Genomic DNA, 13,776 nt, shown 5'->3' with positions numbered 1-13,776 from the left:
CAGGGCAGCCTGTAGCCTTGGGAGTCTTGGCTGGGGACCTTGGCCGGCTCCAGCCTCTGCTCTGCCCACCTGCTAGGGCAAGGCCCGAGATGGATGGGCCTGGCGTTCCTGATCTGAGACCCATGGGAACAGCCAGGCCCGGGTCAGAATATGGGCCTCCCCACTGATCTTGGACTACCTCTCTCTTCCCTGGGCCGTGGTCTCCTCATCTGATGGATAATGGATTGCTCAGACCCATTAGCTCATGTGCCCCTTGTTATTCAATGCATCTTTGGCATGTTCAACTTTGCTTTCTCCTGGCCTGTTACAAAGAACCTGCAGCCTGCATGATCTTTCTGCTTTAAAGGATAGAAAATAATGAAAACAAACCAGTCATTCCAGAAGTTCTCATTGGTTGAGTGGTAGGATGCTATTATGAATATTATAATCCCAAAGGACAAATTCTTACCTAGTTTTACAGCTGAGGAAACTGAGCTTCAGAGAGGTGAGACAGCTCGTCCTTCTTTGGACAAGGCAGGCAGGAAGGAAGTGGCAGAGGCACGCAGGAGCTTAATATTCTCCCATCCCAGCACCTCCCTGCCTTGCCCACCCCTCCCACGTTTCCCTCCCCTTGCTTGGGCTTGGCTGGGCTCATAGACCATCCCTGCTGCCAAGAACAGGCTGTTCTGACCAAGTCTCTGTTACAGCCACTGGGGAATGGCCGGGACACAGAGGACGCCGTGATCAACACTGCAGGGTCCATGGGGCCTCTCACCATCCCCGAGCCCTCTCCCAACCTCCACACAGAGATCCAGTATCTAAGCCAGGTATGGACAGAAGGGCCCTGGGAAGGGAGGGGCTGCAGAGCCACCTTGCCTGCCTCCACTCTGACAATTGGAGGAAGTGGAAGAAGGCCTTTTCCTCAGCATCTGCTCCCCAAACCCCACGCCCCCGCATTCACCCACCTTCCCCATCACAGCCACAGCCCTAGCCCATTTCACCAGGGAAGCCAGGGCTTTTGACCTCACGTCCTCTTTTTTCCGGTCCAGAAAATTCCTGAATAGCTTGTTGGGAGTCACAGCTGACAGTCCTGTGGGCTGGCAGGAGGCCACAACTGCACCAGAACCCAGCCTGGGGCCTTGAGGGCACCCCGGGGGAGGGATGGATTGGGGTCATGAGAGGCCATGAATCAAAGCCTGGGAGTTCTGGGGAGGAGAAGTTGTTAGGTCGTGTGCCCCTGCAGGTGGATGGAGGGCTGGAATTTGTGGAAAAGGCTGGGTGGACACAGCAGCTACCTGGGGACCACTCCTCACACCCCCTACCCGTTCATTTGGGTTCTGCTCTCCAAACCCCACTGTTGTCTTTACAGACTACAGAGGAAGAGGAAGCCCCTTCCCAGGCCCCCGAGGGGGACGTGATCTCGATGCCTCCCTTCCACACATCTGAGGAGGAGCTGGGTTTCTCGAAGTTTGTCTCAGTGTAGGGCAGGAGGCCCTCCTGGCCAGGCCAGCCGTGAAGCAGTGTGGCTGGCAGGATCAGCACTGATTCCCGAAAGCTTTCCACCTCAGCCTCAGAGTCCAGCTGCCTGGACTCCAGGCTCTCCCAACCCTCCCCAGGCTCTCCTCCTGCATGCTCCAGCCTGACCTAGAAGTGTTTGTCAGCCCTGAAGCCCAGAGCGGTGGCCTTGCCCTTCCAGCTGGAGACTGGGACATCCCTGATAGGTTCACATCCCTAGGCAGGGCACCAGGTGCTGACCCTCAGCAGGGCCAGGCAAGGCTCAGTGGATCTGTTCTGAGTTTCTATCTGCCACAAACTCTCCTGGGCCTCATGGCCAGTGTCGGGCCTGCCTTCCTCCCGCTCCAGACCCCACCTTGTCCTCCCTTGTCCTCAGACTCAGTCCTGTGGTCTCCTGCATCAGCTGGTGATGACGAGGAGCATGCTGGGGTGAGACTGGGATTCTGGCTCCTCTTTGAACCCCGTGCATCCCAACTATTCAGGAAGCTTGTGAAAAATGTGATTCCTGGGCCAACCAAGACCCACCAAAACCATCTCTGAGACTTGGTGCAGGACTCTGAATTTCTAACAATGCCCAGTGACTGTCGCACTTGAGTTTGAGGACCAGCGGGCCTGATGAACGCTCAGACCCCTCCAGCTTAGAGTCTGCATTTGGGCTGTGACGTCTCCCACCTGCCCCCATAAGATCTGCTCTGTCCATGACACCATGACCCAGCTGGGCACTCCCCTGAGGCCTACCTAAGTCCAAGCCTGGATCAGGTCAGGTGCACATTGCAGGGATAAGCCCAGGACCAGCAGAGAGTAGTTGCTTTCCATTCGCCCTCCCTGGCCATGCCTTCTTGCCTTTGGAAAAATGATGAAGAAAATCTTGGCTCCTTCCTTGTCTAGAAAGGGCTACTTGCCTATGGGTTCTGGTAGCTAGAGAGAAGAGTAGGAAACCAGAGTGCATGTGGGTGTCCAACACGGAGGAGAGTAGGAACAGGGTGGATACCTGAAGGTGACTCCAAGTCCAGCCCCCTGGAGGAGGGGTCAGGGAGTGGGGGTAAAGTAGCACAACTACTGTTTTTTTTCTTTTTCTATTATTATTGGTTTTTTAAGATAGAATTTCGCTCTGCCACCCAGGCTGGAGTGCAGTGGCCTGATCTGCAACCTCCGCCTCCCACGTTCAAGCGATTCTCCTGCCTCAGCCTCCTGAGTAGCTGGGATTACAGGCACGCACCACCACACCAGGCTAATTTTTGTATTTTTAGTAGAGACAGGGTTTCACCATATTGGCCAGGCTGGTCTCGAACTCCTGACCTCATATGATCCTCCTGCTTCAGTCTCCCAAATTACTGGGATTACAGGCGTGAGCCACCACGCCTGGCCCTATTTCCTTTAAAAAGTGAAATTAAGAGTTGTTCGGTATGCAAAACTTGCAAAGATGGAGAGGAAAAAGAAAAGGAAGAAAAAATGTTACCCATTGTCTCACCAGAGACTATCATTATTTCATTTTGTTGTATTTCCTTCCACTCTTTTCTTCTCCACATAATTTGCCGGTGTTCTTTTTACAGAGCAATTATCTTGTATATACAACTTTGTATCCTGCCTTTTCCACTTTATTGTTCCATCACTTTATTCCAGCACTTCTCTGTGTTTTACAGAACTTTTTATAAATAAAATGTTCATCAGCTGCATATTCCATCCTATCAGTGTGTCTCAATTTATTTAACCAATTCTTTATCACTCGATATTTTAATTTGCTTCCATTTTCGCTATTGTAGACAAGTGTGGGTGAATCTTTGCCTGGGGCTTTGTCTGCATTGGAAGATTTCTTTCTCTTTTTCTTTCCCTTTTTTTTTTTTTTTTTGAGACAGAGTGTTGCTCTATCGCCCAGGCTGGAGTTGAGTGATGCGATCTCAGCTCACTGCAACCTTCATCTATCCCTGGCTCAAGCCATTCTCCTGCCTCAACCTCCCAAGTACCTGGGACTACAGGCATCTACCGCCGTGCCCCACTAATTTTTGAATTTTTAGTAGAGACGGGATTTCACCATGTTGGCCAGGTCTTGAACTCCTGACCTCAAGTGATCCGCCTGCCTCGGCCTCCCAAAGGGCTGGGATTACAGGCATGAGCCATTGCACCCGGCCGGGAGATTTCTTAAAGAAGGATTTGCATGCGTGGTAGTGCCAGGTCATAGGGAGTGAACATTTCTGAAGTGACTGATACCTCTTGCTAAACAGCTTTCTGGAGTGGCAGCACCAATTTCACTCCCGCCAGACCCTTGCAATCAATGTTTCTTGAAGTCCTCTGCACCTGTCCCTGCTGGAAAGGCAGGAGAAACAGTTCAATAATGGCCCTGTGGTCAGAACCTCAAGGGTCTGGGGTACTGGGTGGAGGTGGAACTGGTCTGATGAAGCAAGAACAGCTCACCAGAAGGTGCCAGCCTGTGCCCGAGGCCCCTGCGCTGGGGTTGCACCAAATACCTTCTCCTGGTGGAGAGTGAGCTCCCAGGCCCGAGCTTTGTGTGCTGCACCCAGGCTCCAGGCACTGTGTGTACCAAGGTGTTTGGGACATAGGGAGCAGCAAGTTTCAGATGGTCCCAAATCTTCCGCTGGGACCTGGGCACACACACTGTCAGAATGCACCCTAGAAGGGCATCAAAAGCAGGCTTCCCCCTTGAAAAATCCCTTGGCTGGGGTTTCCCTGGAAGGAAAGAATCCTCCTGTCCTCTGAATCTCTCCACTGGAGCCAGGGCTTTCTGGGAACCAGGAGGCGGTCAGCTGGACCATCCCACTCCCATCCCTTGCCCATTCGCAGACTAGGCTAAATAAATTGACATCATTTGAGAGGCAGAGTTCTCTCCCGGACAACCTAAGATTGCCATCCGTGGAATTCCAAGTTTCAGTGGATTTATGAGACATGCAAATATTACTCAGAGACACTGTCTTATTCTCACAGTACCACCAAGAGGTCCCAGCTCCCTCCTGACAGGTAGGGGAGAAAGACCACTCCCTTACCAGTTGCCACTTTGCAATCCCCTATTTTGATACACCTTGGTTTTATGTTTGTACTCAAATACTCAGATCTGCAGTCTTTGGTATTTACGTGAGATTCTATTCATTCCCCCTTAAACAAAAAGAAGCAAAAAGTCACCGCTCACCTATCCTGAGAATGAGAGTTTCCAGTTTGGAGACTTTTCCTGGGAGGTAAAACTTCAGACAAAAATGGAGGAACATTGAAGAATTGCAAACACTTAGTTTTGCCAAATTAGGACAGTAAATATAACAAAAATAATAAACTATCATTTACCAGTCCAGCTATTTCCTTAAAAGAAACTTTTTTTTTTTTTTTGAGATGGAGTTTTTGCTGTGTTGCCCAGGCTGGGGTACAATGGCACAATCTCGCTCACTGCAACCTCCACCTCCTAGGTTCAAGCTATTCTCCTGCCTCCGAAGTAGCTGGGACTACAGGTGTGCACCACCATGCCCGTGTAATTTTTGTATTTTTAGTAGAGACAAGGTTTCACCATGTTGACCACGCTGGTCTCAAACTCTTGACATCAGGTGATCCACCTGCCTCGGCCTCCCAGAGTTGTGGGATTACAGGTGTGAGCCACTGCACCCGGCCAAAAAGAAACACTTTAACACCAAAATGGATTATTTAAGGCCTCTTTTCCCCTCCTTACTCTTAACAAATAATTGGATATTATGATTCTAATCCCTTGAGGTCTATTAAGGAGAAATTTGTAAATTCATCCAGGAAGTAGGCGAGGGAGGTGCATCTAGGGGGAAAGAAAACAGAAACAGAGAAGGTGGAAAGCGCCTAAGACATGCAAGGGGCTGTGATGTGCTTTGGGGGAATCTTCCCAGGAGCAGGGAAGAGCTCTCTGCCAGTATCACTTCAAGGTGTGGCAAGCAAGCACCTCGGGCTGACAGCTGGGATGGCACCATGGGGCTGGATGTGAGTGCCAAGGCCCTGAGTCTGATGCAGAGCAGCAGATCTGCCCATCTGCAATGACACACGGGCTGGGACAGAAGAGACAAAACCAGTGGCCCTTTCCTTATTGTCTTTTTTGCCTTTTTCTGGATTGACTAAGTTCTATTTTTGTTTTCTTACGCCATTCTTTCTCCTTCTACAGTTTGGAGGTTATAGCCTCTATTTTGAATCTTGAACTTTGTATTATACATAGATTTTCAACAAAGACTACAGTTAATATCCTCACAATCCTTAATTTTTCCTTGAATAATATAGGATTCTCAAACCCTTTGACTCCCATCACTCCCTCCTATCTTGCAGACCATTTTCTTCCAGTTTTTAATTCTGTCCTTTCTCTTTCTTTTTTTTCCCAACAAACTGGACATCATTGTTAATTACTATTTTTAACAGCTTTATTAAGGTATAACTGGGGACGGGCACATTAGGTCATGCCTGTAATCCCAGCACTTTGGGAGACTGAGGCGGGCGGATCACCTGAGGTCAGGAGTTTGAGAGCAGCCTGGCCAACATGGTGAAATCCCATCTCCACTAAAAATAAAAAATTAGCAGGGCATGGTGGTTCATGCCAGTAATCCCAGTTATTCAGGAGGCTGAGGCAGGAGAATCGCTTGAAACCGGGAGGTGGAGGTGGCAGTGAGCCAAGATCGCACCACTGCACTCCAGCCTGGACAACAAGAGTAAAACTGTCTCAAAAAAAAAAAAAAAAAAAAAAAGCATAATTGGCATTCAATAAGTTGCACAAGTTTAGATTATACTATTGGATAAGTTTTGTATTATGTATATGCCTGTGAAACAGTCACCACAATCAAGATAATGAATATATCCATCACCCCTAAAAGTTTTCTTCGGCCCCTTTGTAATCCTGCCTCACTCCCATCCTCATTCACCAGTCGATGGGCATTTGGGTTCTCTCCAGTCTGGGGCTATTACAAATTGAGCTGCTATGAATACTCATGTACAAGTCTTTGGTGCTATCACTTCTCTTGGGTAAATACCTCAGAGTGGAACATCTGGGCCATGTGGTAGGTATATGCTCATGCTTTCCAAAGTGGTCATAACATTTTGCATTCCCACCAGCCATGTAGGAGAATGCCAGTTCCTCCACTGACACTCGCTACTATCAGCCTTTTTCATTTTAACCATTCTAATAATTGTATAAACTGCACCAAAATTATAGCTTTTATTTGTATCTCCCTGATAACTAATGACTTTGAGCATCTTTTTGTGTGCTAATTTGCCATCCATTTATCTTCTTTGGTGAAATTTCTGTTCAAATATTTCGTCTATTTTTATTGAGTTTTGAGAGCTCTTCATATATTCTAGAAATAAATCCTTCGTCAACTATGTGATTTACAGATATCTTCTCCCAGTGTGTGACTTGTCTTTTCACTCTCTTAAAAAGGTCTTCTTAGCTTACTGCACTGAAAAAGGGGGAAAAACAATGTCTTTCACAGAGCAGAAGTTTGACATTTTGATGAAGTTCAGTGTGTCAATTTTTTCTTTTATGGATCATGCTTTTTGGTGTTGTATCTAAAAAATCTTTGCCTAACCCAAGGTCACAAAGATTTTCTCCTATGTTTTCTTCTAGAAGTGTTATAGCTTTAGGTTTTACATTTAGACTTGTGATTGAACTTGAGTTAGTTTTCACATATGTGTGAGTATGAGTTGAACAACTTCTTCTTCTTCTTTTTCTTCTTCTTCTCCTTCTCCTTCTCCTCCTCCTCCCCCTCCCCTTCCCCCTCCCCCTCCCCTTCCCCCTCCCCCTCCCCTCCCCTTCCCCCTCCCTCTTTTCCCCCTCCCCCTCCCCCTCCCTCTCTTCCTTCCCCTCCTCCTCCTCCTCCTTCTTCTTTTTCTTCTTCTCTCCTCCTCCTCCTCCTTCTCCTCCTCCTCCTTTCTTCTTTCATCTTCTTCCTTTTTTTGTGTATGGCTATATCCAACTATTCCAGCACCATTTGTTAAAAAGATTACCTTAGGCCGGGCACGGTGGCTCAAGCCTGTAATCCCACCACTTTGGGAGGCTGAGACGGGCAGATCACAAGGTCAGGAGATCGAGACCATCCTGGCTAACATGGTGAAACCCCGTCTCTACTAAAAAATACAAAAAACTAGCTGGGCGAGGTGGCGGGCGCCTGTAGTCCCAACTACTCAGGAGGCTGAGGCAGGAGAATGGCATAAACCCGGGAGGCGGAGCTTGCAGTGAGCTGAGATCCGGTCACTGCACTCCAGCCTGGGCCACAGAGCGAGAGAGACTCCGTCTCAAAAAAAAAAAAAAAAAAAAGACTACCTTGTCCTTCCTTTACTGAATTGATATTGCACTACTTTGAAATCAGTTAAACATATTTGTGTGGGTCTGTTTCTGGCCTTTTCTGTTCTATTGACCTATTTATCTATCTTTATGCCAATAACACATTGTCTTGATTGCTGTAGCTTTATAATATGTCTCAAAATCAAGTAGTATAAATCTTCCAACTTCGTTCTTTGTCAAAGTTGTTTTTGCTCTTTTAGATTTCTAGTATTTCCATGTGGATTTTAGCATCAGCTTATCAATTTGTACCAAAAAAATCTTGCTAGGATTTTGATTGGGATTACATTGATTACATAGATCAGTTTGGGGAGAATTGACATCTGAACAACATTGATTCCAACCCATGAATATAGTATAACTCTATTTATTTAGGTCTTTATCTTAATTTGGGCTGCTATAACAAAGTGCTATAGTTTTGGTGGCTTCTCAACAACAGAAATCTATTTCTCACAGTTCTGTAGGCTGTAGGTCCAAGATCAGGGCGCCAGCATGACCAGGCTTTGGTGAAAGCCCTCTTTTGGTGCATTGAATTCTTATGATTTTATGTTGCCTTGGCATCCATTTTACGTATAAACTGGACTTTCTCATATCAGAAGCAGGGCTTAGTCATCCTTGCCACAGTTTTCAGGTACCTGCCCTCTCGCAGTTCCTCAACATGGTTGATCCCAGTTCCTGCTTTATACAACCACTTCCTGGTGATCACCTCTCTATGAGACAGCTAGATACGACCTATCTGACTTGTACTACTGACCCTCTTACCCCACATGGACTGTGCAAATATGCCACAGTGACTACCTCACAGTCACAGCATGACTCCACGGAACTCATGCCTGTTTGTTCTAAACCTGTCAATTAGAACTCCCTACGGGAAACTTGCTTCAGTAAACTCCTGGACTCCAATAAAGGCTTTGGCCCAAGGTCCGTCACCCTCTCTCTCCTGCTGCCACCCACTGGTTGAGCTCCTTGCCACCTCCAGACTTCCCACTGGGAACCAGTAGGCGCCCCTAATGTCTCTGGGAAACTGTAAGTAATACATTTCTTCTGTTTCATGCATTTGGGTTTCACTTTCTCATTGTGTCTCATCTGACCTATGCACTGTAACTTAACTTTCCCCTGATTGGGGCTCTCCTCGAAAATTGCTATCTCAGACTGGGCACAGTAGCTCACACCTGTGATGCCAGCACTTTGGGAGGCCGAGTCCAATGGATCACTTGAGGCCAGGAGTTTGAGACTAGCCTGACCAATATGGTGAAACCCCATCTCTACTAAACATATAAAATTAGCCGGGCATGGTGGTGCGTGCCTGTAATCCCAGCTACTTGGGAGGCTGAGGCAGGAGAATCACTTGAACCCAGGAGGTGGCGGCTGCAGTGAGTCAAGATCACGCCACTGTACTCTAGCCTGGGTGACAGCGAGAGACTCAGTCTCAAAAAAAAAAAAGAAAGAAAGAAAGAAAAGAAAGAAAGAAAATTGCTGTCTCAGCTTATGGCCACTGTCAAGAGAGACCTCAAGACCAAATTAAAAGAAACCATGGGGCCAGGCATGATGGCTGATGCCTGTAATCCCAGAGCTTTAGGAGGCCAAGGCGGGAGAACTGTTTGAGCTCAGGAGTTCAAAACCAGCCTGGGAAGCAAAGCAAGACCCCATCTCAACAAAAAATAAAAAAATTAGCCAGATGCAGTGGCACTTACCCATAGTCCCAACTACTCAAGTGGCTGAGGCAGGAGGTTCGCTTGAGTCAGGGAGGTTGAGGCGGCAGTGAGCCATGATTATACCACTGAACTCCAACCTAGGTGACAGAGCAAAGACTCTATCTCAGAAAAGAAAAAAAAAAAAAAAGGACTATTTTCCTCTTCAATTACATATATGGAGTCCACTCATTAAAGATAGTGTTGGCTGGGTGCAGTGGCTCACGCTTGTAATCCCAGCACTTTGAGCACTTTGGGACGCTGAGGTGGGCAGAGCACGAGGTCAGGAGTTTGAGACCAGCCTGGCCAGCATGGTGAAACTCCGTCTCTACTAAAAATACAAAAAATTAGTCAGGCATGGTGGTGCACGCCTATAGTCCCAGCTACTTGGGAGGCTGAGGCAGCAGAATTGCTTGAACCTGGCAGGCAGAGGTTGCAGTGAGCTAAGATTGCGCCACTGCACTCCATCCTGGGCAACAGACTCCAACTCAAAAAAAAAAAAAAAAAAAGATGAAGTCACAAGATGGAAAGAGGCTAGATCCCTGAATCAATGCTAGTAGCACCACTCAACATACATGAGATGTCATATGAGCAAGAAATGAGTAACAAAGGTATTAAGTTGCTGAGATGTGGTGGTTGTTACAAGGGTTGGCCCCTCCTGAACTTCTGATCTAATTGATCTGGAGAAGGGCCTGGGCAATTGTTTTTTTAGCCCCCCAGGTGATCCTAATGGGCAGCGAGAATTGAGAACCACTGGATTGGGACAGAAATACAAGTGCTGAGTTGCTTAGTAGAGAAATACTGAGTTTCCAGGAATGCCCCCAGGAAATGGGAAGAAAGTTGTCCAGAAACGAGAGGAAAAAAAGAGAGGGCAGAGAGGACCCAGCAACATGGTGGAGGCAAGCGACCAAAAGAGAAGTTGACCAGAAAGACAGTCTTTGTGCTAGGAATGGTCAGGGGCTCTTTGGAATAGAGGTGTTTAACAATCAATGCCAAATTCCCATCAGAACTATGAGGTGATATGAACCCCCATGGATGCTTTGGGGAAATCATTGCACTTCCCAAAAGGATGGTTGCTCATCTGGCCATTGCAAGGAGAAGGGAACCGCCAAAGCTCCTGAGAATCCTCAATGATCCCAAAGGAGTGGTATGCAGTTTCGCTGAATAACTCAGGTAGAAAGAAAGCTGACCTCTTAACCCTGAAGGATTTGCCAAACATTGCCCCTGGGTGGTCTTTTGATGTCACCTATGTCCCCTGTTTTTGAGCACCTGGAAGCAATCCTAGTGTTACCACTGGAAGAGTCCATGACACTGTTACAGAAGATGAACCTGAAGCCCAGAGAGGTAAAAGGACCTGCTGGAGGCCGCACAAGTTCCAGGTGGAGCTGAGTGGATTAGCCACAGCGTGTCTGGGTCCTCTAGCCCCATGGATGCTCGCAGACACCCGGGTGCAGGCATTTTTCTTTAAATTTTAGATTTAGGGGGTACATGTGCAGGTTTGTTACATAGGCATATTGTGTGATGCTGAGGTTTGGGTTTCTATTGAACCTGTCACCCAAATAGTGTACAGAGAACCCAACATGTCGTCAATATGTCATTTTTCTTTTTTTCTCTCTTTTTTCTTTTTTTTTTTTTTTTTTTTTTTGAGACAGAGTTTTGCTCTGTCCCCTAGGTGGGAGTGCAATGGCACGATCTTGGCTCACTGCAATCTCTGCCTCCCAGGTTCAAGATATTGTCCTGTCTCAGTCTCCCAAGTAGCTGGGATTACAAGTGTGTGTCACCACACCTGGCTAATTTTTGTATATTTAGTAGAGGTGGGTTTTCATGTTGGCCAGGCTGGTCTTGAACTCCTGACCTCAGGAGATCCGCCCGCCTCGGCCTCCCAAAATGCTGGGATTACAGGCATGAGCCACTGTGCCCAGCCAATATGTCATTTTTCAACCCTTGTCTCCCTTCCTCCTTCCCTCCCTCCTCTCATCATACCCAGTGTCTATTGTTGCCATCTTTATGTCCATGTGTACCTATAATGTTTAGCTCCCACTCAGAAGTGAGGGCATATGGTATTTGATTTTCAGTTTCTATGTAAATTTGCTTCAGGTAATGGCCTCCAGCTGTATTCATGTTACTGCAAAGGACATGATTTCTTTATTTTATTTTATTTTATTTTATTTTATTTTATTTTATTTTATTTTATTTTTTGAGACGGAGTCTCACTCTGTCGCCCAGGCTGGAGTGCAGTGGCACGATCTTGGCTCACTGTGACCTCTGCCTCCCAGATTGCAATACAAGGAATCCTCCTGCCTCAGCCTCCTGAGTGGCTGGGACTACAGGTGTGCACCACCACACCCAGCTAATTTTTGTATTTTTGGCAGCCACAGGGTTTCACTATGTTGGCCAGCCTGGTCTTGAACTCCTGACCTCAGATGATCCACCTGCCTTTGCCTCCCAAAGTGCTGGGAGTACAGGAGTGAGCCACCACGCCCAGCCAATTTCATTATTTTTACGGCTACACTGTATCCCATGGTGTATATGTACCACATTTTCTTTATCCAATCCACTACTGATGGGGACCTAAATTGATTCATTGTCTTTGCTATGGTGAATAGTGCTACGATAAGCATACAAGTGTGTTGGAGGCCGAAAGAATGAGGGTCGTGATCAACTCAGTATACCACTGAAGGCTATATGAGCAAACAGCAAACTGTTCTCATAAATGCAGAATGTTGGCAAAATACTGACAAACTGCGTCTGCCGCCCAGAAGGAATGCTGAGGGCAGTCACGCCCCAGGCGCAGTGTTTGTGATTATCTACAGGCATACCTGAAGCCTGTTAGCAATCATGTGAACCTGTGATAAATCAAGCAGCTGACCAATTGTTAGCTGCTCCTCCCTGGTCTTTCTGCCCAATAAATATGGAGGGCTGTGGAAGCTCAGGGCCCTTGCTCACTAGAGGCAAGGAGCCCCCGACCCCTTCTTTAAAACAGATTCTTTTGTCTTAAGTTTTAATTTCTGCGTTCGTCCTCTTTTGTTCAGTCCCGTAGTAACTGTCACAAGTGGCACCCAAACAGGGATGGACAGGGACAGATAGGGACTTGCAGGGACTAGTAGAGATTGGCAGAGACAGACAGGGACAGACGGGGACATGAACGAGGAAGGTCTGCTGGAGCAGAGAAAGTGAAACTGACCAGATGAACAAGAAACTCCGGGACGAGTCTGCCGGCAGTGGATATAAGGTCAGTGACCTAAAGAGGTACTGGGAGTGGGAAGTTTCTGAATCAGGGTAACATGGGCAGAATTTGTTCATTCTTTCTGTTTTTTCTGTTTGGAGTTTGGTCTGTACTGTCCTTTTGTCATTATTTCAAAATTTGAAAGAATTTTTTGCCCCACCCACAGCACCTATCGAGGGTGGTGAACAGAAGAGGGAGGGTGAAGATTGGCCTGTACCATCTTCTTTTGTGGCTGCAGAAATACTAACTTTAACTTTGGCTTTGAGAAGGCAAACGTGGATTGTAAACATGCACTGGCACCTGTGAGATGTACAAGAAGCTTAGGAAATTTTCTCAGAGCTTGTCAAGATGTGGGAAATTGAGCTTCATCGCTCTACAATGTTGGCTCAAGCAGTGGCTAATTTAGTAACTGATAAACCTAAAAGGAGCCAAGGGTCAAACCCTAAAGTGGAAAAATGTTATATTTGTGGAAAAATTGGACATTTCAAAAAAGAATGCAGTCAGATCTCCAGAAAGAAGGGATCTTATAACACAGTTCCCTCCCCCACAATAGCAAAAACACTAGGACTTTGCCCTTGTTGCCATAAAGGAAATCATTGGGCTAATCAATGCCATTCAAATTTTCATCAAAACAGCACCCCCCTGTGGGGAAATGAGAAGGCGGCCTGAACCCGGGCACCTCAAACAATGAGGGCATCCCCAGCCCAGGACACAACTCTGTTTCAGGGGTGGGTTTCGGAAGGCACATTGATTCCCTCTCCCCAGGAACACCTGGAAGGACAGGATTGGATCTCCCAGTCAGAGAATGCGTTACGTTAGTTGGAGGAGACAAACTCACCAAGATTCCCACTGGTATTTGTGGACCTTTGCCAACAGGATACATGGGATTAATTTTAGGCAAAAGCTGTCTTAACTTACAGGGCATTACTGTAGTCCCAGGAGTTGTTGATTCAGATTATGAAGAATAAATTCAAGTAGTGGTAATGTTACAAGATCTTTGGGTTTTTGAAGTGGGAGAACATATTGCTCATCTGTTGCTTATCCCCTGCAAATTACACCCTTCTCTACGAAAGAAGAAACAAGGG

This window comes from Chlorocebus sabaeus, chromosome 16 (assembly GCF_047675955.1).
Source record: "Chlorocebus sabaeus isolate Y175 chromosome 16, mChlSab1.0.hap1, whole genome shotgun sequence".
Classification (NCBI taxonomy): Eukaryota; Metazoa; Chordata; class Mammalia; order Primates; family Cercopithecidae; genus Chlorocebus; species Chlorocebus sabaeus.
The sequence above is the reverse complement of the archived record's forward strand: the minus strand, read 5'-3'. Positions refer to the sequence as shown.